Below are 23,058 nucleotides of genomic sequence, written 5' to 3'. Positions count from 1 at the left end.
TGACCGAACTGGGAGGAGTGCACTGTTTATTCTAGACCGACTTCTCCATTGGTCACAACATGTATTTAAATTTTCCCACTTACCGATATGGTCAATCATATAATTCTATTTTTCACAGAATAAAGCACGTCAACCAGGTTTTTTTAATAAACAACAAAATTATCAGTTTATTATAAAACAAATCTTAACCAGTAATGAAGGAAAGCATAAACACACAGATTTGAAATATTAAAGTTCCCTTTTTACTTTAGCCCCCCCGACACACACACACACATACACCAGTTAACCAGAAAAATAAAAGTGGTTAGCACTGCAGCCTCACAGCTCCAGGGACCCGGGTTCGATTCTGGGTACTGCCTGTGCGGAGTTTGCAAGTTCTCCCTGTGTCTGCGTGGGTTTCCTCTGGGTGCTCCGGTTTCCTCCCACATGCCAAAGACTTGCAGGTTGGTAGGTTAATTGGCCATTATAAATTGCCCCTAGTACAGGTAGGTGGTAGGGAAATATATAGGGACCGGTGGGGATAATATTGGAATATGGGATTCGTGTAGGATTAGTATAAATGGGTGGTTGATGGTCGGCACAGACTCGCTGGGCCGAAGGGCCTGTTTCAGTGCTGTATCTCTTTAAAAAAAAAAAGGGATTTTTGTTTAGAGCTCTGTTACAAAAAAACAGACAAAAAACATTTAGGCTGAATACTTGCTCATTCTTGAAGAATAAAGGAGAAGATATGGAAAGATGTCCTTTGTTTTGGTTTGGTGTCCTAAATGTATATAGATGGCTGTCACTGGGATCTTTCTAGAACAGGTCTTTCACGCGATGCTGAAGATCAGTTTGGGTAGGCTTTCCAAGAAATGCAGTTACAAAGGCTTCAGATAGGCTTTACAGGAGCTTCAGTTCCCACACATTCGATACTCAGGGTTTCTTCAAATGCAGGAGGGAAGAGGAGACTAACACACTGGATATGCAAGGTTTCTTTCCGAGAGAGAGAGACATGAGCTGGGATTTCTTGGCAGGCAGAAATGAACTATCTTTTTTAACAATTCAGAGTGAAACCAAAAACATTCCAGAAGTCAAGCCTGCTGACCTGTATAAATCCTGACCTGTCACTTCTCTGTAAACATCTTCTCCAATCAAAACAACAAGCTCCCTGCTGGTATTTTATCTGAAAACAGGTGCCTTCCAGTAAGGGCTTGTTTACAAGCCAAGCCCAGGAACCTTCTGGTGACTTCTTTAAAAAAAAGGCAAAGTTCAGCATCTCTTCAAGCTTCCAGATGAATCAATGTCCATAATTCAACTATAAGTCCTTAAAAACATATTTTACAAAAAATAGAAGCACTCTCATGGCAAATAGAACAATAACAGGATAGCAAAAATATTTGGCTAAGAAACCATTCATTAACAGAAACAAAAATGTGGTTTTTAAAGATGGCTGCCTCACTATTTAGTGATTCTACATTTGATTCCCTTGCATCGAATCAGTAATTCTTGCATAAATCCACTAGTCATGGTTAACATGTCTCTTCTGTCCTTGGCTGAACCACTCAATGTCAGTGTTTCATGGAGGCAAACCATTGCACTGCAGCATAATGGACCTGTTATAAGTAACATCGGCTGTACATGCAAAGATTTGCGCCCACATAAATACTGTTAAGCATGTTAAATCCACCCATATGCATGCAAATGTCATCAGACTTGTCTGATCTCATGAAAGGTTTTCCGATCTGGGTCTTACAACTGCTCCTTCCTCTCCTTCCCATTCATTATTATCTAATTTAATAATTCTGCTTGCATAATATGTTGTAGCAAATGGCCTCATGTTGGGCCAACAAGGGAAGTATTGAAGTGCTATCCGATGAGGACTGGTCAGAAAGATTCAGCTTAAAGTATTGAAAAAAAAGCTTAAAACAAAGGAGAAGTACTTAACAAATTTAAAATAATTGCAACTTTTAACATACATCTTATATATTCTGCCGTATAATTGCAGTAACAATGATGTTCTGTCCATTTCTGATGCTGACTATTATCAGTAAATATAGAAAAAGTTATGGATCTACAAAATGTTTTTAAACAATAAAAAAAACCCTAAATTAGCAAACCTAAGCTTCTGTGTTTTTCACTTTATTTAATTTTCTATTTCCTTGCTTCTCACATAGTTCAGTGTCCCAGCTATAAATTTACTGTACTTTTATAATTGAAATACATAGAAATAATAACATAAAAAACATGTCATTCAACCCAACCAGTCCATGTTAATATCTGCCCTCCACTGAAGCAAGCAGTTCTAAACACATTTACCCATGCTGTTCCTATGTCACCGCATAACCTTTTCCTTCATACATCTATTCAATCTAATCTGGAATGTTGGCATACCATAGAATCATAAAAACTTACAGCTCTGAAGGAGGCCATTCAGCCCTTCATATCTGAGCTGGCTCTTTGAAGGAGTATCTGTACTTAGTAACACATCCCCTACTTTTTATCCATAACATTGCAACTTCCTCATCTTCAAGTAGCTGTCCGACTCATTTTTAAAGTTATTTATGAATCAGCTTCCACCACCTTCTCAGGTATAGAGTTCCAAATCCTGACAACTGTCTGAGTGAATTTTTTTTCTCGTCTCCCCTCTTAATCTTTTTCCAATGATTTTTAATCCATGACCTCTGGTTCTTGACTCATTTGCCAGAGGGAATAATTTTTCTCTGTCTACTCTATCAAAACCTCTCATCATCTAGAAAACCACTGTTAAGTCACCTCTTAACCTTCTGAGCTCCAAGGAGAACAGTCATAAACGTAAGTCAGAATCAGTGTGCTCGGTGGCTGTGATTCACGATGGACTTATTCACAGAATTATGACAACTCTTGTAACCAGACTTGCAGCCTCAGAACAAGGGTGAGGACAGTGCTGTCAGTGGCCCTAATTATTTTTGGGGAAATGGTGGGGTAGTGGTACTGTCACTGGACTACAAAATGAAAGGCCCAGTCTAATGTCCTGGGGACATTGGTTCAAATCCCACCATGGCAGCTGTGGAATTTAAATTCAATTAATTAATTAAATAAAATCTGGAATTGAAAGCTAGTCTCAGTAATGGTTCCATGAAACTATCATTGATTGTCATAAAAATCCATCTGGTTCACAAATGCCCTTGAGGGAAGGAAATCTGTCATCCTTACCTGGTCTGGCCTACATGTGACTCCAGATCCACAGCAATGTTGTTGACTCTTAACTGCCCTCTGAATGGCCTAGCAAGCCACTCAGTTCAAGGGCTGTTAGAGATGGGCATCAAATGCTGGCCTGCCAGCGATGCCCACCTCTCATGAAAGAAAAAAAAAATTGGAGCCGGACTCCTCCATGCTCCTTACCAGTGACAACAGGTATTTCCTTGTGCATGTCCATCAGCCTTTTTCTATACGCTGCCTCATCAAAGTCCTCGTCTGAATCCTCTGCAGCAAAATTCATCTGTGACCTTGCCCTCAGAACAGCTGGCATCCATGCTATCCATTCCCCTTGGCCTGGCTGGAACCCAACCATTCCCGGTGACTGACCACATGCAGATTCCACTTATATGTTACCCTCTACCCTCTGGCAGTGCCAGCATCTGAACTGGTGGCTGCGAGTGACAGATCGAGAGACAGTGTTTCTTCCTCCCCAGACTGTTCTCCCTCTAGGCCTTCAGCCTCCTGAACTACTGGCTGGGCAGGCGGCAATAGTTGGGTATCTGAAAGTGTAAATGCACAAGGGGAGGTTTGGGGTGAGGGAAGGGGGACAGGAAAGCAAGAGATGAGCGGTTATACCGTTAGCAGCTTGCACATCATCACAGATTACGGGATGACAGTGAAGTGGGATTTAAGAAGGTGCATATGGCAGGAACATAGTGTCATCCTTGATGGCTTCAGTGATGTTGCTGACCATGCCTCAGTGATGGCCACTCCAATTATCCCCAGCACCGTCTCCTCCGGTGGTCAGCACATACAGCTGTCCCTGTCCCCAGCCGGTTGGATGCTGTTGCCATTTATTGTCCTGCAAAAGAAAGGGAAGTATGTCAGTGAGTGTGGTGTCATGTATCTGAGTGATGTGCTCGCCAGAGTTGAAGAGCTGGTAGTGTGTGCAAGTTGTGAGATAAGAGTATGTGACTTCCAGGAGTGGAAAGTGAGTGTGGATGAGGTGAAACATATGAATGTGAGGTTTGAGTTTTGGTTGATATAGATTGTTGGTAGGCGATTGAACGGAGTGTGGTGACTGGAGCAGTGAAGCTAGTGGTGCAGTTGGTATGATAGGGCATATGAGGATGCGTTCCCTGACCTTGACCACTTGTGTGAGGTCATTAAACTTCTTTCAGCACTGCATCCAGGTCCTCGGAGCTATGCTGCTATAGTTACCTGCTCCAACTCCTGCACCAAGGCCTATGAGCATGGTATTGGAGAACGTTGGGGCATATTTCTGTTGCTTTCTCCAGGCTTTCCAATTTTCTTCAAGCAGTTTCAGCCCCTGCTGCAGCCGAATGCACCTCGTCTTTAAGAGGCGCAGTCTGACTTTAAGTACTGCAGGCTAGATTTAAGTGGTGCTAGTCTCGCATGAACTTGGGCCCTATGGTGAGGCCTGCAACCATTCAGCAGTGCATTGAGTGCATGCCACAATCAGAATTAGCAGGTGTCACGAAGTTTGTGTGCTGCCTACATCATTTTGAATGGGCACGGGGTAATCACACATCACAAACCTTTCACCCCAGCATCTATTGTACTACCTTGATCACCCTTCTCCATGACCTCATCAATGAATTCAATCAAGTTAGTCAGGCACGATTTGCTTTGACAAATTCATGCTGGCTCTCTTTGATTAGCCCATGTCTTTCCAAATGAAAGCTTATTTTGTCCCTGAAGATGGTTTCCAATCCTTTCCCCATCTCTAAGGTTAGGCTGACTGGCCTGTTGTTTTCTAGTTTATCCCTCTCCCCTTTCTTGAATGGTGTTATAACATTAGCAACCCTTCAGCCCTCCAGCTCTTCTTCTGTGTCCAATGAGGATTGAAAGATTGTGACCAATACCTCTGCTATTTCTACCTTATCTTCTTTTAGCAACCTAGGGTGTATTCACCTGGATCACGTAACTTACCAACTTTCAGACTGTCTTTTCTATCTATTACTATCCTGTCCTTAACTTCCCTTTCCTCCTTTGTGAAGACAGATGCAAAATACTCAAAATACTCATTTGTCCTCTGGTCCAACATGAAAATTTCCTGTTGGAATCTTAATAGACCCGACTTTTTCCCGAGCAAACCTCTCACATGTTTAAAGGTTCAATTTAATTAGCTGCCTTCTAATCTTTTCTCGTAACCTCCTCTCATCTTTGATTTGGGTTCCTTGTTCTCATGATAACCAAGATCCCTGGCTTGTCTTTGAGCAAATTTTGTATGAGGTGACATGTTTTCTCCGAATGTCCATTTTACACTGCATTAAAGATCACAGTTTTATGCATAATCATGCTACAAAGTCCAGTGCTCGTAACACCTCCATTGCTTCATTACTGCTTTACCTTACAATTGCCTTTCCCAGTTTAGTTTCTGCCTCAACCACTGACCCTGGAACTGAATTTCACAACCTCACAAATCGCTATGTAAACAAGTTTAACTTGCTCCCTTCTAAATCTCTTACATTTAATTTTGTAGCAATGGCACCATGTCTGGACCCTTCAACTGCTGGTGACAATCTGTTTATTTCTACTTTGTTGCATGCTTTCATTATTTCAAATTGGGAGCTCTCCTTTAGCTTTTTTTCTCTTTGCGCTCTTTTATTAATTAGGTATATGATTTCTGCTGTGCATTTCAGGTGTGTGAAGTGATACATTTTAAGAGGAGGAACAAGGAGAGGCAATATAAAATAAAGGATACAATTCTAAAGAGGGTGCAGGAGAAGAGGGACCTGGGGGTATATGTGCTGTCACGCTAGGCCCCCACCTGCCAAGAATGAGGCACATTAATTTTGTCATGAACATTGATTTTAAACTGTTGCTGAGGTGAAAAAGGACTTGTTAAACAGATCAGCTGTGGCTGGAAAAGACATTTGCATATTAACAGACAGTGATTGGAAGGACAAAGGATCATTCCCTGACACATTCAACCCACAATGGACCTTGATCACCAGGTATTGTGTGTAAGAGGAGAATTCCAGAGACTGCTAAGGTGATACAATCCAAGACGTGGTCAGACCAGTTAGTCACATGACTAACCTGCTGGGCAAACTGGGGTTTTCTGAATTGTACAAACATTTTGAATGGATGGAAGTCTGTTTGCTCCTGGACTGAGAAGATCTCTCTCCAGTCTGCCTGCTCCCATCTCTTTCTCACAAGCCTCTGAATCCACTGAAGACACATGAACCCCAAGAGAAAAAAGCCTCCTACAGTGAACAAGATTTAAGAAGAATACTGGGCCTCAACAAAAAGCAAGATCTACCTACAATCAAGGATTCGACAGTGAGCACGAAGAACCGTAACAAAAACTCTTCAGATATTGCCTCAAACTTTTCCACTTTATTTTTCTTCTGCTCTTTTCTGTCTCTATTTGCATATGTGTATCACGTATGTATGCTAGCGTGGGTGTGTTGTGTATCTGTAGGCATTAACCGAATTACAGTTTAAGTTTAAGTTTAATAAATTTAAACTTTTCTTCTTTAAACCTAAAAAAGCCCATTTGTGCTGGTTTTCTTTGCCTTATAATTGGAAAGTGGTGAACAAGGATTCACCAAGGGGGAGTTAAAAACACGGTGTGTTTAAAATTAAACCCTGTTACGGTAAGACAAGGTGAAGGCTGAGATGGACCCCTAGATCTCTTTCTCATCTGGTCGTAACAGTGCACAAATCATTGAAGGTGTCAGGGCAGGTTGAGAAAGCATATAAGGCATATGGGATCATGGGCTTTATAAATAGAGGTATAGAGTACTAAAGCAAGGAGGTTATGGTGAACCTTTATAAAACACTGGTTCGGCCTCAATTGGAGTATTGTGTCCGATTCTGAGCACCACACTTTAGGAAGGATGCGAGGGCATTAGAGAGTGTGCAGAAAAAACTGACAAGAATTGTTCCAGGGATGAGAGACTTTAGTTACGAGGATAGGCTGAAGAAGCTGGGGCAGTTATCCTTAGAGAAGAGAAGGTTGAGAGGAGATTTGATAGAGGTGTTCAAAATCATGAGGGGTTTGGGAAGAGCAGTAGAATTGGGAAACAGAGGACACCAAGTTCAAGGTGAAAGGCAAAAGAACAAAAGGCGACATGAGGAAAGGCTTTTTTATGCCGTATGTGGTTAGGATCGGGAATGCACTGTCTGAGAGCGTGGTGGAGGCAGATTCAATTGTAGCTTTCAAAAGGGAATTGGATAATTAGCTGAAGAGAAAAAAATTGCACTTGGAAAAGGCAGAGGAGTGGGACTAGCTGAGTTGCTCTTGCACAGAGCTGGCATAGACACGATGGGCTGAATAGCCTCCTTCTGTGTGATAACCATTATATGATTCCCCTATTGTAACCTGCCCAGTCCTTGATGTGATGTTTTGTTGGATTGTTGACCTGCAAAAAGAAATCAAGAAAGTATTGAACTTTTTTTTTGTACTCTGGTAGCACAGGACTCGAAGCCAAGCCTCTGGGGCTTAGGTTGCCAGGGAAATCCTCTAGTAGGTAGGGAATGTGTTTAGTGCCTGAGTTTGCACTATGTGTTTCACATCTGCTTTCTGAACTTTGCACTGGTCTTTATTTCCAATTCTTAAGAGTGCACAGCCCTTCTATTGCCTACATCTGTGGTTATTAAGTTATTTTCTGTATAATCTTGCATTTTTGACTGAAATGTCCTTGTTCTCTTGTCATAACTTGAGCAACAGGTCACTAAATACCAAATTTGTAGACAGAAAACTGTTAGGCTCTCGTAAGCTATTTTAAAACATATTTATCCCTCCAAGAGTCTGCTTTTTGACTCCTCCTACCATCAGAAACAACTGATCCCCCGCACCCCTCCACCGCTCCCCCATCACCCCAGTTAGGTCACAGGAACTCAAAATAAATCACAGAGAATGCTGCTGGCTTTCTTAACAGAATCGCACTCTTCTGAAAAGCAACTCCAACTCCCAGCAGTGTTGCTGTCCTCCTCCACTCAGGACATGCCTCAGAAATCCAACATTTTACAGGTCCTGACTGCTGAGACTGTAGATAGAAACATAGAAACATAGAAAATAGGAGCGGGAGTAGGCCATTCAGCCCTTCGAGCCTGCTCCACCATTCATTATGATCATGGCTGATCATCCAACTCAGTAACCTGTTCCTGCTTTCGCCCCATACCCTTTGATCCCTTTAGACCCAAGAGCTATATCTAACTCCTTCTTGAAAACATACAATGTTTTGGCCTCAATTGCTTTCTGTGGTAGCGAATCCCACAGGCTCACCACTCTCTGGGTGAAGAAACTTCTCCTGATCTCAGTCCTGAAAGGTTTACCCCATATCCTTAGACTATAACCCCTGGTTCTGGACTCCCCCATCATCGGGAACATCCTTCCTGCATCTACCCTGTCAAGTCCTGTTAGAATTTTAGAGGTTTCTATGAGATCCCCCCCTCATTCTACTGAACTCCAGTGAATATAATCCTAACCGACTCAATCTCTCCTCATATGTCAGTCCCACCATCCCAGGAATCAGTCTGGTAAACCTTTGCTGCACTCCCTCTATAGCAAGAACATCCTTCCTCAGATAAGGAGACAACTGCACACAATATTCCAGGTGTGGCCTCACCAAGGCCCTGTATAATTGCAGCAAGACAGCTCTGCTCCTGTACTCGAATCCTCTCGCTATGAAGGCCAACATACCATTTGCCTTTTTTACCGCCTGTTGCACCTGCATGCTTACCTTCAGCGACTGGTATACGAGAACACCCAGGTCTCATTGCATATTCCCCTCTCTCAGTTTATAGCCGTTCAGATAATAATCTGCCTTCCTGTTTTTGCTACCAAAGTGGATAACCTCACATTTATCCACATTATACTGCATCTGCCATGCATTAGCCCACTCACTCAACTTGTCCAAATCACCCTGAAGCCTCTCTGCATCCTCCTCACAACTCACCCTCCCACCCAGTTTTGTGTCATCTGCAAATTTGGAGATATTACATTTAGTTCCCTCATCTAAATCATGAATGTATATTGTGAATAGCTGGGGTCCGAGCACCAATCCCTGCGGTACCCCACTAGTCACTGCCTGCCGTTTGGAAAAAGACCCATTTATCCCTACTCTTTGTTTCCTGTCCGCCAGCCAATTTTCTATCCATCGCAATACACTACCCCCAATCCCATGCACTTTAACTTTACATGCTAATGTCTTATGTGGGTCTTTGTCGAAAGCCTTCTGAAAGTCCAAATAAACCACATCCACTGGTTCTCCCTCATCAACTCTATTAGTTACATCCTCGAAGAATTCTAGTAGATTTGTCAAGCATGATTTCCCTTTCGTAAATCCATGCTGCCTCTGCCCGATTCTACCACTGTTCTCTAAGTGCTCTGCTATAAAATCTTTGATAATGGACTCTAGAATTTTCCCCACTACCGACGTCAGGCTGACTGGTCTATAATTCCCTGCATTCTCTCTACCTCTCTTTTGAAATAGTGGAGTTACATTAGCTACCCTCTAATCTGTAGGAATTGTTCCAGAGTCCATAGAATCTTGGAAGATGACCACCACTATTTCTAGGGCTACTTCCTTAAGTACTATGGGATGCATACCATAAGGCCCTGGGGATTTATCAGCCTTCAATCCTATTAATTTTCCCAACACCATTTCTCTACTAATACTGATTTCTTTCAGTTCCTCTCTCTCACTAAGCCCTGTGTTCCCCAACATTTCTGGTATGATATTTGTGTCCTCCTTTGTGAAGACAGAACCAAAGTATGCATTTAGTTGGTCAGGCATTTTTTTATTCTCTATAATAAATTCCCCTGTTTCTCACTGTAAGGGACCTACATTTGTCTTCACCAATCTTTTTCTCTTCACATACCTATAGAAACTTTTACAGTCAGTTTTTATGTTCCCCACAAGCTTGCTCTCGTACTCTATTTTCCCCTTCTTAATCAATCCCTTGGTCCTCCTTTGCTGAATTCTAAACTGCTCCCAATCCTCAAGTCTGTTGCTTTTCCTGGCAAATTTATATGCCTCTTCCTTGGATCTAATGCTATCTCTAATTTCCCTTGTAAGCCATGGTTTGGCTACCTTTCCTGTTTTACTTTTGCACCAGACAGGGATAAACAATTGTTGCAGTTCATCCATGCGCTCTTTAAATGTTTGCCTTTGCCAATCCACCGTCATCCTTTTAAGTAACGTTTCCCACTCCCTCATGGCCAACTCGTGCCTCATACCTTCGTAGTTTCCTTTACTAAGATTCAGGACCCTTGTCTCAGAATCAACTATGTCACACTCTATCTTGATGAAGAATTCTATCATATTATGGTCGCTCGTCCCCAAGGGGTCTCGCACCACTAGATTGTCAATTATTCCTCTCTCAGTACACAATACCCAGTCTAGGATGGCTTGTTCTCTAGTTGGTTCCTCAACGTATTGGTCCAGAAAACCATCCCGTATACACTCCAAGAATTCCTCCTCTACGGTATTGTAACTAATTTGATTTTCCCAATCTATATGCAGATTAAAGTCACCCATAATTACAGATGTTTCTTTATCATATGCATCTCTAATTTCCTGTTTAATACCATTCCCAACATCACCACTACAGTTTGGGGGTCTATATACAACCCCCACTAACATTTTTTGCCCCTTAGTGTTTCTCAGCTCCACCCATACAGACTCCACATCGTCAGAGCTAATATCTTTCCTCACTATTGCGTTAATTTCCTCTTTAACCAGCAATGCAACTCCACCGCGTTTTGCTTTTTGTCTGTCCTTCCTAAATACTGAATATCCCTGGATGTTCATTTCCCATCCCTGGTCACCTTGCAGCCATGTCTCCACAATCCCGACTATATCATACCCGTTTACATCTATTTGCGCGATTAATTCATTCACTTTATTGCGTTAAGGCACAATGCCTTAAGGCTTGTCTTTTTAACATTACTTGTCCGCTGCCCACTATTTTTCACTGTGGCTCTGTTTGATTCTGGCCCTTGATTTCTCTGCCTATCACTTTTCTTATTCCACTTACTGTCTTTTGTTCTTGAGTTTGATCCCCCCTCCTCTGACTCCTTGCAAAGGTTCCCATCCCCCTGCCATTTTAGTTTAAACCCTCCCCAACCACTCTCGCAAAAACTCCCCCTAGGACATCAGTTCCGGTCCTGCCCAGGTGTAACCCGTCCAGTTGTACTGGCCCCACCTCCCCCAGAACCGGTCCCAATGCCCCAGGAATCTAAAACCCTCCCCCTCACACCACCTCTTCAGCCATGTATTCATCTGATATATCCTGCTATTTCTACTCTGACTCGCATGTGGCACTGGTAATAATCCTGAGATCACTACCTTTGACGTCCTACTTTTCAACTTACTTCCTAGCTCCCTATATTCTGCTTTTAGGACCTCATCCTTTTTTTTGTACCAATGTGTACCACGACCACTGGCTGTTCACCCTCCCCCTTCAGAATGTCCTGTAACCGCTCTGAGATATCCTTGACCCTAGCACCAGGGAGGCAACATACCATCCTGGAGTCTCTTTTGCGGCCACAGAAATACCTATCTAATCCCCTTACAATTGAATCCCCTCTAGCTATTGCATTCCCACACTTTTTACTTCTCCCCTGTGCAGCAGAGACAACCGTGGTGCAACGAATTGGGTTGTTGCTGCTTTCCCTTGAGAGGCCATTCCCCCAACAGTATCCAAAGCAGTATATCTGTTTTGCAGGGGAATAGCCACAGGAGATTCCTGAACTGCCTGCCTAGTCCTCTTGCTCTGCCTGGTGGTCACCCATTCCCCTCCTGCCTGTGGGGTCTGAGCCTGCGGTGTGACCACCTCTCTTAACGTGCTATCCACGATACTCTCCGCCTCGTGAATGCTCCACAGTGTCCCCAGCTGCCACTCCAGCTCTGAAACCCGGACTTCCAGGAGCTGCAGCTGGATATATTTCCTGCATACATGCTGGTCCCGGGCACTGGAAATGTTCCCGGCTTCCGACATGGAGCACGAGGAGCACACCACAGCTTTGAACTCTCCTGCCATGACTTAACCCTTTAAATTAAATTAAACCTTCTGGAAGATCTTAATATCCAATAATATCAGTTACTCTCGGGCCCTTCTTCCCTGGTCCTCGTTACTACAGAACTCCCTTAAAAAAAACACTACTTACTATATTTGAAATAAACTTTAAACTTTTAAACTTTTCTTACCTGAGATACTTACCCAGCTATTTAGAGCCATTCCCTAACAGCAGTGACTCACCAGCCAATCACCTTGCAGCTCTTCTGGGACATCACTGTTGGCTTTTCTTCTCAAAATTCCAGCGCGCTGCCGCTGCACTTTTAAACTCTGCTGGTCTCATTCAGTCTCGCTCCTTCCCACTGCCGCTGCCCTTTTAAACTGTGCCAGTCTCACTCAGTCTTGCTCCTTCCCGCTGCCGCTGCACTTTTAAACTCTGCCGGTCTCATTCAGTCTCGCTCCTTCCTGCTGCCGCTGCACTTTTAAACTCTGCCGGCCTCACTCAGTCTCGCTCCTTCCCGCTGCCGCTGCACTTTTAAACTCTGCCGGTCTCACTCAGTCTCGCTCCTGCCCGCTGCACTTTTAAACTGTGCCAGTCTCGCTCAGTCTCCCCTCCTGGTCTAATTCTCCTTTTTGTGTGACACCCAGGAAATGCATAATGCCCAGGTAGTAAAGGCGAAAATCTGTTCTAATGTTATATTATGAATGCACAGCAGTTATTGATGCTAATTTTAAACCAATGCGTTATATATTTTCTGTGTGGCAGAACCCCTGAAAGTACCGATATGTTGATGGGGACTCCTTGTAACTCTGTAACTGTATCAACTTTTTCTCTCTTTGGCCTCCTTATCTTGAGAGACAATGGGTAAGCGCCTGGAGGTGGTCAGTGGTGTGTGGAGCAGCGCCTGGAGTGGCTATAAAGGCCAATTCTAGAGTGACAGGCTCTTCCACAGGTGCTGCAGAGAAATTTGTTTGTCGGGGCTGTTACACAGTTGGCTTTCCCCTTGCACCTCTGTCTTTTTTCCTGCCAACTACTAAGTCTCTTCGACTCGCCACACTTTAGCCCCGCCTTTATGGCTGCCCTGTATCAACTGCACAGAAGAAAACAGTGGTATTTTTACAGAAATCATGTTTTATTAGTATATAGCAACAAATATAATGTGTAGTAAATCAGCAAGCGTAGAATAATCTAGAGCCTTGAAATTGGTGGATGTTTTAAGCGCGACTTGGATTCCTCAGGCCCCAATATGATCCCTCCCCAAGATTGTTTTGGCCTGAACCAGCTCAGGAAAACCAGGCCTAGAGATCACCTATTAGGCCCAACCAAGGCAGCAAGTGAGTTAGTTGTTTATAGAGTCAGGAGGAGCAAGAGTGATTCTCCCAAGCCCTCATTAAAGGAAACAATCGACCATGCCCTCCACCATCCCCCCAACCATTGCCCCCACTCCCTTCCATCACGAACTCCAGCCCTCCAATCCCCCCCCACAATTACCAAACTGAATGCCCCAATCCCTTGTGATCCCAAACCAACCATGTCCCCTGGTCCCACTCTTGATCCTACCCTAGCCTTGAGCTGACTGTCCCCCCCCACCAACACTGATCAGACCCCTGACACAGGTCCAACTGATTATGAGCAGCAGCCCAGTCTTGTACTGCTCTCCACTGGCGGGCTCTCATCACCTCACTAACTCCATTAAAATGAAACCAGATGTTCAATACCAGATTTGGACCTCACCATTTAGGAGCAGAGAATGTACCCTGTGCCCCCCACACTGCCAAGAATGGGCACACCCAAACTCCTGGGCCTCGGCATTTGTTAACAGAAGGAATAAAATATGATGACTTCACAGATCCCTAATTTGAAAACCTACAATATAGACCTTCATTTTGATTAATGTATATACGAGCTTAATAAGAAGACAAGAAATAGGAGCTGGGTAGGCCATACGGCCCCTCAAGATTCCAAACATTACAACCCCTGAGAGAAGAAATTTCTCCTCCTCTTGGTCTTAAATGGACAACCCCTTATTCTGAAACTATGTCCCCTAGTTCTAGATTCCCCAAGTGGGGAAACATCGTTTCTATTGGAAACACCCTGTACTGTTATAGCAAGACTTCCCTACTTTTATACTCCATCCCCCTTACAATAAAGGCCAACATTCGATTTGCCTTCCTAATTACTTGCTGTACCTGCATGCCAAATTTTGTATTTTTTGTGGCAGATGAAATTTATTGCAGAATAGTGTGAAGTAATTAATTTTGAAGAATGAGGAGAGGCAATATAAATTAAAGGGTACAATTCTAAAGGGTGTGCAGGAGCAGAGGGACAGGGGGTATGGGTGCACAAATCATTGAAGGCTGCAAGGCAGGTTGAGAAAGTGGTTCATAAGGGGATCCTGGGCTTTATAAATAGGGGCATAGAGTACAAAAGCAAGGAAGTTATGATAAACCTGTAGAAAGCACTGGTTCGGCCTCAACTGGAGTATTGTGCCCTGTTTTAGACACCACACTTCAGAAGGATCTGAAGGCATTAGAGAGGGTGCAGAAATGATTCACAAGAATGGTTCCAGGGATGAGGAACTTCAGTTACATGGATAGGTTGGAGAAGCTGGGTCTGTTCTCTTTGGAAAAGAGAAAATTAAGAGAGATTTGATAGAGGTTTTCAAAATCATGTGGGGTCTGTATAGAGTAGATAGGAAGAAACTATTCCCCCCATTGACGGAAAGATCGTGAACCAGAGGACAATGATTTAAGGACTTTGGCAAAAGAAGAACCAGTGACATGGAGAAAAATGTTTTTACGCGGTGAGTAGTTAGGATCTGGAATGCACTGGCTGAGACTATGATGGAGGCAAATTCAATTGAGGCCTTCAAAAGAGAACTGGATAATTATCTGAAGAGAAAAAAATTTGCAGGGGTACAGTGAAAAGGCAGCGGAGTGGAACTACTTTAATTCAGAAAGTAAAGAGGCATGGGATACAGGGAAAGTTGGCTGTCTGGATACAAAATTGGCTGGCCCATAGAAGTCAGAGGGTGGTAGTAGATGGAAAGTATTCAGCATGGAGCTCGGTGACCAGTGGTGTTCCACAAGGATCTGTTCTGGGACCTCTGCTCTTTGTGATTTTTATAAATGACTTGGATGAGGAAGTGGAAGGCTGGATTAGCAAGTTTGCCGATGACACGAAGGTTGCTGGAGTTGTGGATAGTGTGGAGGGCTGCTGTAGGTTGCAACGGGACATTGACAGGATGCAGAGCTGGGCTGAGAAGTGGCAGATGGAGTTCAACCTGGAAAAGTGTGAAGTGATTCATTTTGGAAGGTCGAATTTGAATGTGGAATACAGGCTTAAAGACAGGATTCTTGGTAGTGTGGAGGAACAGAGGGATCTTGGGGTCCATGTCCATAGATCGCTCAAAGTTGCCACCCAAGTTGATAGGGTTGTTAAGAAGGCGTATGGTGTGTTGGCTTTCATTAACAGGGGGATTGAGTTTAAGAGCTGCGAGGTTATGCTGCAGCTCTATAAGGCCCTGGTTCGACCACACTTGGAATATTGTGTTCAGTTCTGGTCGCCACATTATAGGAAGGATGTGGAAGCTTTAGAGAGGGTGCAGAGGAGATTTACCAGGATGCTGCCTGGACTGGAGGGCATGTCCTACGAAGAAAGATTGAGGGAGCTAGGGCTTTTCTCATTGGAGCGAAGAAGGATGAGAGGTGACTTGATAGAGGGGTACAAGATGATGAGAGGCATAGATAGAGTGGATAATCAGAGACTTTTTCCCAGGGTGGAAAGGGCTATCACCAGGGGGCATAATTTTAGGGTGATTGGAGGAAGGTTTCGGGGAGATGTCAGAGGTAGGTTCTTTACACAGAGAGTGGTGGGTGTGTGGAATGTGCTGCCAGCGGTGGTAGTAGAAGCAGATACATTAGGGACATTTAAGCGACTCTTGGATAGGTACATGGATGATAGTAGAATGAAGGGTAGGTAGTTATTTAGATCTTAGAGTAGGTTAAAGGTTCCGCACAACATCGTGGGCCGAAGGGCCTGTACTGTGCTGTACTGTTCTATGTTCTTTGTTCTATGTATGTTCTAGGTGAGTTGCACTTGCAGAGAGCTGGCACAGACAAGATGGGCTAAATGGCCTCCTTCTGTACTGGAACCATTCTATGATTCTAGGTACAAGGACACAGAGATCCCTCTTAATGCAGCATTCTGTAGTCTTTCTCCATTTAAATAATATTTTGCTTTTCTATTCTTTATCCAAACTGGATAACCTCACATTTTCCCATATTATACTCCATCTGCCAAATTTTTGCCAGTATATATTATATACATGCTATATATCAGTTTATTTAACACAATCTCTGCATGCTAATTATTATATTAGAACTACTGTCCATTGCAGAGATAAATAAGGTATAAATAAGGTTTTTCTTGGTAGTGGGATTAAGTTTCAGCTGTGTAAGATAATGTAGTAAGAAAGCGACTGCAGGTCTGGTCTGAATTTTCACATTAGTCTAATATTTGAAACAAGAAACAAGCAGACATTTGGGACTGAAGTGATAATCGTTTCCAGTGGAATTTTTGTGAACTTTATGAACCTGTTTCTTCTTGTCGTTAAACCAAGTATTTCAGGAACAGAAAGTCTTGTGTCAATAGAGTCTGGAATGCCTAAGATATGCGGGATGGGGGTGGAGGGGGAGGTTGTGGAAAATAGTGTAAGGGTGTTAGTTAAGGCCCCAAATTGGCACTGGCCATCCAAGGAAGGAGTGGCAGAAAATACCTGGGGGAGGGGGTGAGGCAAGAAGAACTAGAGGAGAGGGGGAGAAGGGCTTGGAAAATACCGGCCGGGACATGACAATACCATGCCGTAGGTGGAAATTCCCAGTGGGCGAGAAAGGCAACGAGGGCAATGATACTTGCAGGGGGCACAAAAAGATCTGGAACAGACGAGAAAACCAGGCGAGGGAAGCGGGTGTCTACAATATTGGAAGGCTGAAAATACTGTGGGAGTGGATAATATGGGTATGAGGTGAAGGGGGGGCACAATCTAAGAATACCAGGTGGGTGGAAAATAGCTTGGAGAGAGTGAGAATATCAGAGGGAGAACAAAAATATTTGGGAAGGACTGAAAATTCCTGGAGAAGAGGCAGAAACCTTCCACAACAGGGGCAATGGCAGCAATGGAGAGAGCAAGTAACCTGGGAGGGAAAGATGGCAACCAGATTGAAGAGTCCACAGAGTCAGGATCTGACTTCAGGAGGACCTCCATTCCCCACTGTCAGATCTCACTTTCTCCTCTGACTCCTATGGCACTGTGAGAGCAATGAATGAAGGACTGTTCAGGCATATGAAGAGGTGGCAAGGTTAAAGGAAATGGCAGAGCAGGAGGGCTGGATGGTTCGGGGTAGCATAACAGATACACCAAAAATGTGATGGATACTTTTTGGAGGGGTTTGGCTGTTGCTGACGTCAGCTCCTTAAAGGCCCGGACTCCTTTGCAGTGCGGGAAGAAATTTAACAACCTTCCCAGAACAGCTAAGGTAATTTCTCCTCCTCAACCTGGGAACATAGGTACAAGTATAGACCATTCAGCCCCTTGACCCTGTTCTGGCATTCAATTAGATCATGGCTGATCTGTATCTTAAATCATCAGTAGAATGTTCATTGGGTGAAAATGATAAACAAAATGCTGGGATGTATTTGTTGAAGGGATAAAGTAGAAGTCCCAGGAGGTGATAATTAGTTTGTAGTCATGATCTGGTCCCACATTGACTAATGTCTGGAGTTTAGGGCACCTATGAAGAGGGCAGAGGGAATACAAGGAGAGTCACTAAATTGAAAAATCTATTAGGCAATTGTGCGATGAGGATTGTGTATGAATACGAGTTATGTTTACATTGGAAAACATGGCAAAAAGGAAATAATCTTACTGAGGCATTTGGAACCTAAAGGAATAGATAAACTGGATCAATGTTCAATATTAACAAGCCCAAGAACAAGGGAACATGAATTTATTTATTTATTTAGAGATGCAGCACTGAAACAGGCCCTTCGGCCCACCGAGTCTGTGCCGACCATCAACCACCCTTTTTTTTTAATACTAATCCTACATTAATCCCATATTCCCTACCACATCCCCACCATTCACCTACCACCTACCTACACTAGGGGCAATTTACAACAGCCAATTTACCTACCAGCCTGAAAGTCTTTGGATGTGGGAGGAAACCGGAGCACCTGACGGAAACCCACCCGGTCACAGGGAGAACTTACAAACTCCGCACAGGCAGTACCCAGAACTGAACCTGGTTCACTGGAGCTGTGAGGCTGCAGTGCTAACCACTGCACCACTGTGCCGCCCGAGCTTGGGCAGCGGAGGATATTCGAAATTTCAAGAAGTTGATGGCTGGATTTTTCGCAGGGTTCTATTAAAGGGTATCAGAAAATAGGTGACCTCTGGAATCACTGATGGTGTTTGTATGTAGCTCTGGGTTCCTAAGGATGTTTGGACATAATAGGGGAGGGGCTACTTTAAGTTTTTAGTTAATTTCATGGATAACTATGGTACCCTGAAATTATTAGGTTGCCTTAGAAAGTGGGAAGGAAATTCCTATGTGAATTTTTTTCCTGACAGTCGTGATAGTATGTTTTTTAATCTTTTCTCACCTCCATTAAGAATTAACATCACTGGCAATTTTGTGCCTGGAGTCACACCATTTAACATTGATGGAGCAATGATCATTCCTCATCATTCTTTTATATGTTTCTATGTTATTTAGACATGGGGTTTATTTTGGTGAAAGGCTGAAAATAGGTGCTAAATGGGTGCTGTGCTAATATGACATGCCTGTTTGAAAGTCTGTTTTGAGCATGCAATTTTGGTCCTAATTGCTGATTATCATAATTTGAACTTGCCTGGAAGCGCTAAACAGACACCTGCAGGTTTAGCATTCAAGCACTGATGAAACATAATTTTCAGTTGTACATGTCACCCACTTCCACTGAAGGTGTGGAGTGTGATGGCTGACACACAGCGCCTGTTTCAGGGTGGTTGAGGGACCAAGGGAGAGGTTGCACAGGTTCTCGGATGTGGGACTGAAGGTGGAGACGGTCCAGTGAAGTAGGGATATCCTGTATCCACAAGGAGGGTAGGAGTCCACCTCACCCTCCTGTCCCTCTCTCCTGCAGCAGCTGATACTTCTCTATCTGGCCTCATTTTCTCTTTGCATTCCTCCAGCAGTCCAAGGGGGACCCTAGCAAGGTGCTGATGATCATGTACTTCCTTTCTCCTGGTGACTCCTATAAGGTGTCCAATTAAGACTGAGATGAGGATAAATTTGTTCACTCAAAGGGTCGTGAAATTTTGGAATTCTCTAACCCAAGGAGCTGTGGATGCTCAATCTTTGAGTATATTCAAGACAGAGGTCAATAGAGTTTTGGATATTAAGGGACAGGGAGATAGTGCAGGAAGGTGGAGTTGAGGTAGACGATCAGCCATGATCATATTGAATGGCCGAGAAGCATCAAAGGGCCAAATAGCCTACTCCTACTCCTATTTCTGATATTCTTGTGTTAAGGTAGAGTAGTACAACACTTTCCCATTTTTAGGTGAAGTTTGCAGAAAATTTCCAGAATAAATATTGATTTAGTGTCAGTGAAGTTTTGACAAAATGTCCCAGAAAGTCTTCCAATGTGTATCAAAAGTCCTCTTCAAACCTCCAGTGGCAAGTGAAAAGTAAAAGATGATATACCTTTAAAATCCTCTGCAACAACTAATTTATTCCCAATCAGCTGGTCACTGATAGGAGAGTGCATTAGGTCAAGTGCTAGCCACTAAAACACTATGCAGCCTCCTTAATGAGCACTAGCAGGCAATTTAAGTGACAATCAGCTGCTTAACGATCCTCTGGCCAGCCATTCCGAGCACAGGCATCAACTCCTTTACCAAAATGATATCTTGAGCAAAACGCTGTCTAAACCGGTGTTTTAGCTCAAGACACCATCTTGGCCACCTCGGAGACTCTTTAGTAACTAAAAGTATCTGGGGAAAATCACATTTCATTTGTCCAGTTTTCTTGCCCATTCATATGATACAACATTTTTTTAAAAATTCAAGTAAACTGGATGGTAACTTGTTGCAAAATAATGCCTATTTCTTTCTGGAACTTTGGCTTTATCGCATTAAGAAAGTGATGAGAATAGTCACTTGGTAGTACAGAACTTGAGTATTGCTGAAAAAAGAGATATGCTGTTGAAGCTTTTCATCTTGCATTCATCAGGACAGCTACAACAATGCCAAATTTCAAAGGGAGCAACAATTTATATTGCATGAGAAAGGGGTGATGATTGGTTGGCAAGTAGACTCTGATTGATCGAGGCGTTGCCATGGGGAATGCCCCAGGGAACTATTGTCCCCTATGCTTTGTTTAATTCAAAGAAGGTGGAATGCCTGGACATTTTCCATTTGCCTGTAGACGTCAAGCCCCTGCATATGAATATATGTAGCTTCTGTTACGACTGAGGTGGGAGGACTGCACTGTCTTTTCTAGTCCCACTTCTCCGCAGGTCACAGCATATATTTTAAAAATGTTTACCCAGTTACCAATTCAGTCAATCATATACTCTACTCTTTATCGCAGAATAAAATAGACAAACCAGGTTTCTTTAATAAACAACATAATTATCAGTTTATTATCAAATAAGACTTATCCAGTAATGAAGCAAAGAATTAACACACAGATGGAAATATGAAAGTTCCCTTTTTAAATTCCCCAGACACACACTCACACATACACTGAAAAAAATACAGAAATTCTCTTTGCAGAGGTCTGTTACAAAGAAAGACAAAAACGAATACTTTGTTCAAATACTTGCTAATTCTTGAAGAAAGAAGAGAAGATATGGAAGGAAGTTAGTTGTCCCTTTTGGTCTGGCATCCAAGGATACGGAGACAGGTCATTGGGATCTTTTCTAAAGCAGTACTTTTCAGGTGACGTTGAGAATTAATTTGGAAGGCATTTCCAGCTTCTCAGGAGAGATGCAGCACCAGGGATTTTAGCTCTCCCACATAGTATCTTTGCAGAGTTTCTTCAAAGAGGTAGAGAAAGAGGTGAGCTGGGTGGTTTCTTTGTCCTTGGCAGGCAAAACACCAACTGTCTTCAAAGAAGTTCACACCCCAACTGAACTGAAAACAATATTCAAACTCTAAACAGAAGGTCAACCTCCTGACCTCCATAAAACTTGACATGTGGCTTCTCTGTAAACATCTTCCCCAGGTCACCAAGGTTTCTGTTGTTTATTGAGCTTAAAGCACATGATTTCCAGAAAAGGTTGTTTTCAAACAACATCTCAAGTGTCCTTTCAGTGAACTTGGTAAAAAAAAACACATCCATGGAATCTTTTCAGTTTTAACACAAGTCCTCAGAAAAATAAAATATTAAAAAAAAGGAAGCACTTTCCTAAGACTTCTAGCAAGCATAAGTGAACCATATTATGAGCCTGACTGATAATCTTAAATTCATTGTTAGTGTAATTCTTAGCACACTCGGGATTGTTCAGTAAGTGCTCTCCAATCGTGGAATCACACCTAACATTAGGCATTGTGTTCTGAGGAGAATTTAATTCCATTGGCCAACTTGTAAAACTTTTTTGAAATATGAAAAAATGTGATATATTTTAATTTATAGGCCATTTGTAACCGTGTTATCTTACATCATTGTGATAGGTTCACATTTCATAACTACACCAGGGGTGAGGCCTGAAGCACCCCCAATACTGGGTTTCAGGTCTCAGTTCCATCAAGTTGGCAAGGCAGGAAGAGTCAATGAAGATCGGGTTACTGCTAGGAACATAGGAACTGGAGTGGGCCTTTCAGCCCCTCGAGCCTACTACACCATTCAATTAGATCATGGGTTATCCGTAAGTCATCTCCATTTACCCTGCCTTAGCTCCACATCACTTGATATCCTTACCTAACAAAAATCTATCTACCTCAGTCTTGAAAGTTCCAATTGTCCCAGCATCCACAACCATTTGGGGGAGAGAATTCCAGATTTCTACTACTCTTTGTGTGAAGAATTGCTTCCTGATATTCCTCCTTAATGGCCTAGCTGTATAATATTAATATATTCCCCACAAGAAGAAATAGTTCCGCTGTATCCACCCTATCAAATCCTTTTATCACTCTAAACATAATCAGATCGAACCCAATCACTTACTTTAAATTGTAGGCAGCAAGGTCATTCACTCAGAGCAGCCCAGACCCTTCTTTAAATATCTAGATAGGGGTTTGATGAAATAACTGGTGTTATTTTTATCAGAGCGGGGGAGCAGTGCTAGCTTCCCTGTCAGACTAAACCTGCTGGGATCCAGAATCCAACAACATCAAATTGCATGTCTAAAGTGCTTTGAATGTAATAAAACATCCAAAGGTCCTTCACAGGAGCATCATCAAAAAAAATTTGACACTGAGATGCATAAGGAGATAGTAAAAAAAGCTGAAGAGGTAGGGTTTAATGATCATCTTAAAGGAGTGGAGAGAAGTAGAGAAGCAGAGAGATTTAGGGAGGGAATTCCAGAGCTAAGGACCTCGGCAGCTGAAGGTGCAGTCACCAACGGTGGAGCGATTAAAATTGGGGATGTGCAAGAGACAAGAATTAGATGAGTGTAGATATCTCTGAGGTTTGTAGAGCTGGAGAAGATTATAGATATAGGAAGGGTGTGGTGCGGGTGGTGCGGGGAGGCCAGGGATTTGAAAACCAGGATGAGAACATTAAAACTGAGGTGTTGCTGGACTGGGAGCCGATATAGGTCAGTGAGAACAGGACTTATGGGTGAAAGGGACTTGGTGCGAGTGATCAAGAGCCAGAGGGTTTAAAATCGTGTCAGTTCTAACCGCAACTTTCACG

At 43.1% G+C, this 23,058-nt stretch overlaps 1 protein-coding gene across 2 annotated transcripts in view; it reads left to right on the top strand.

Moving 5' to 3' along the window:
• LOC137374614 (collagen alpha-1(VIII) chain-like) overlaps positions 1 to 23,058 on the top strand; it is a 242,456-nt gene that overhangs the window by 77,196 nt on the left and 142,202 nt on the right. The window lies entirely within an intron of this gene.

Source organism: Heterodontus francisci, chromosome 10 (assembly GCF_036365525.1).
Source record: "Heterodontus francisci isolate sHetFra1 chromosome 10, sHetFra1.hap1, whole genome shotgun sequence".
NCBI classification, from domain to species: Eukaryota; Metazoa; Chordata; class Chondrichthyes; order Heterodontiformes; family Heterodontidae; genus Heterodontus; species Heterodontus francisci.
This window is presented reverse-complemented; position numbering and strand designations above follow the sequence as displayed.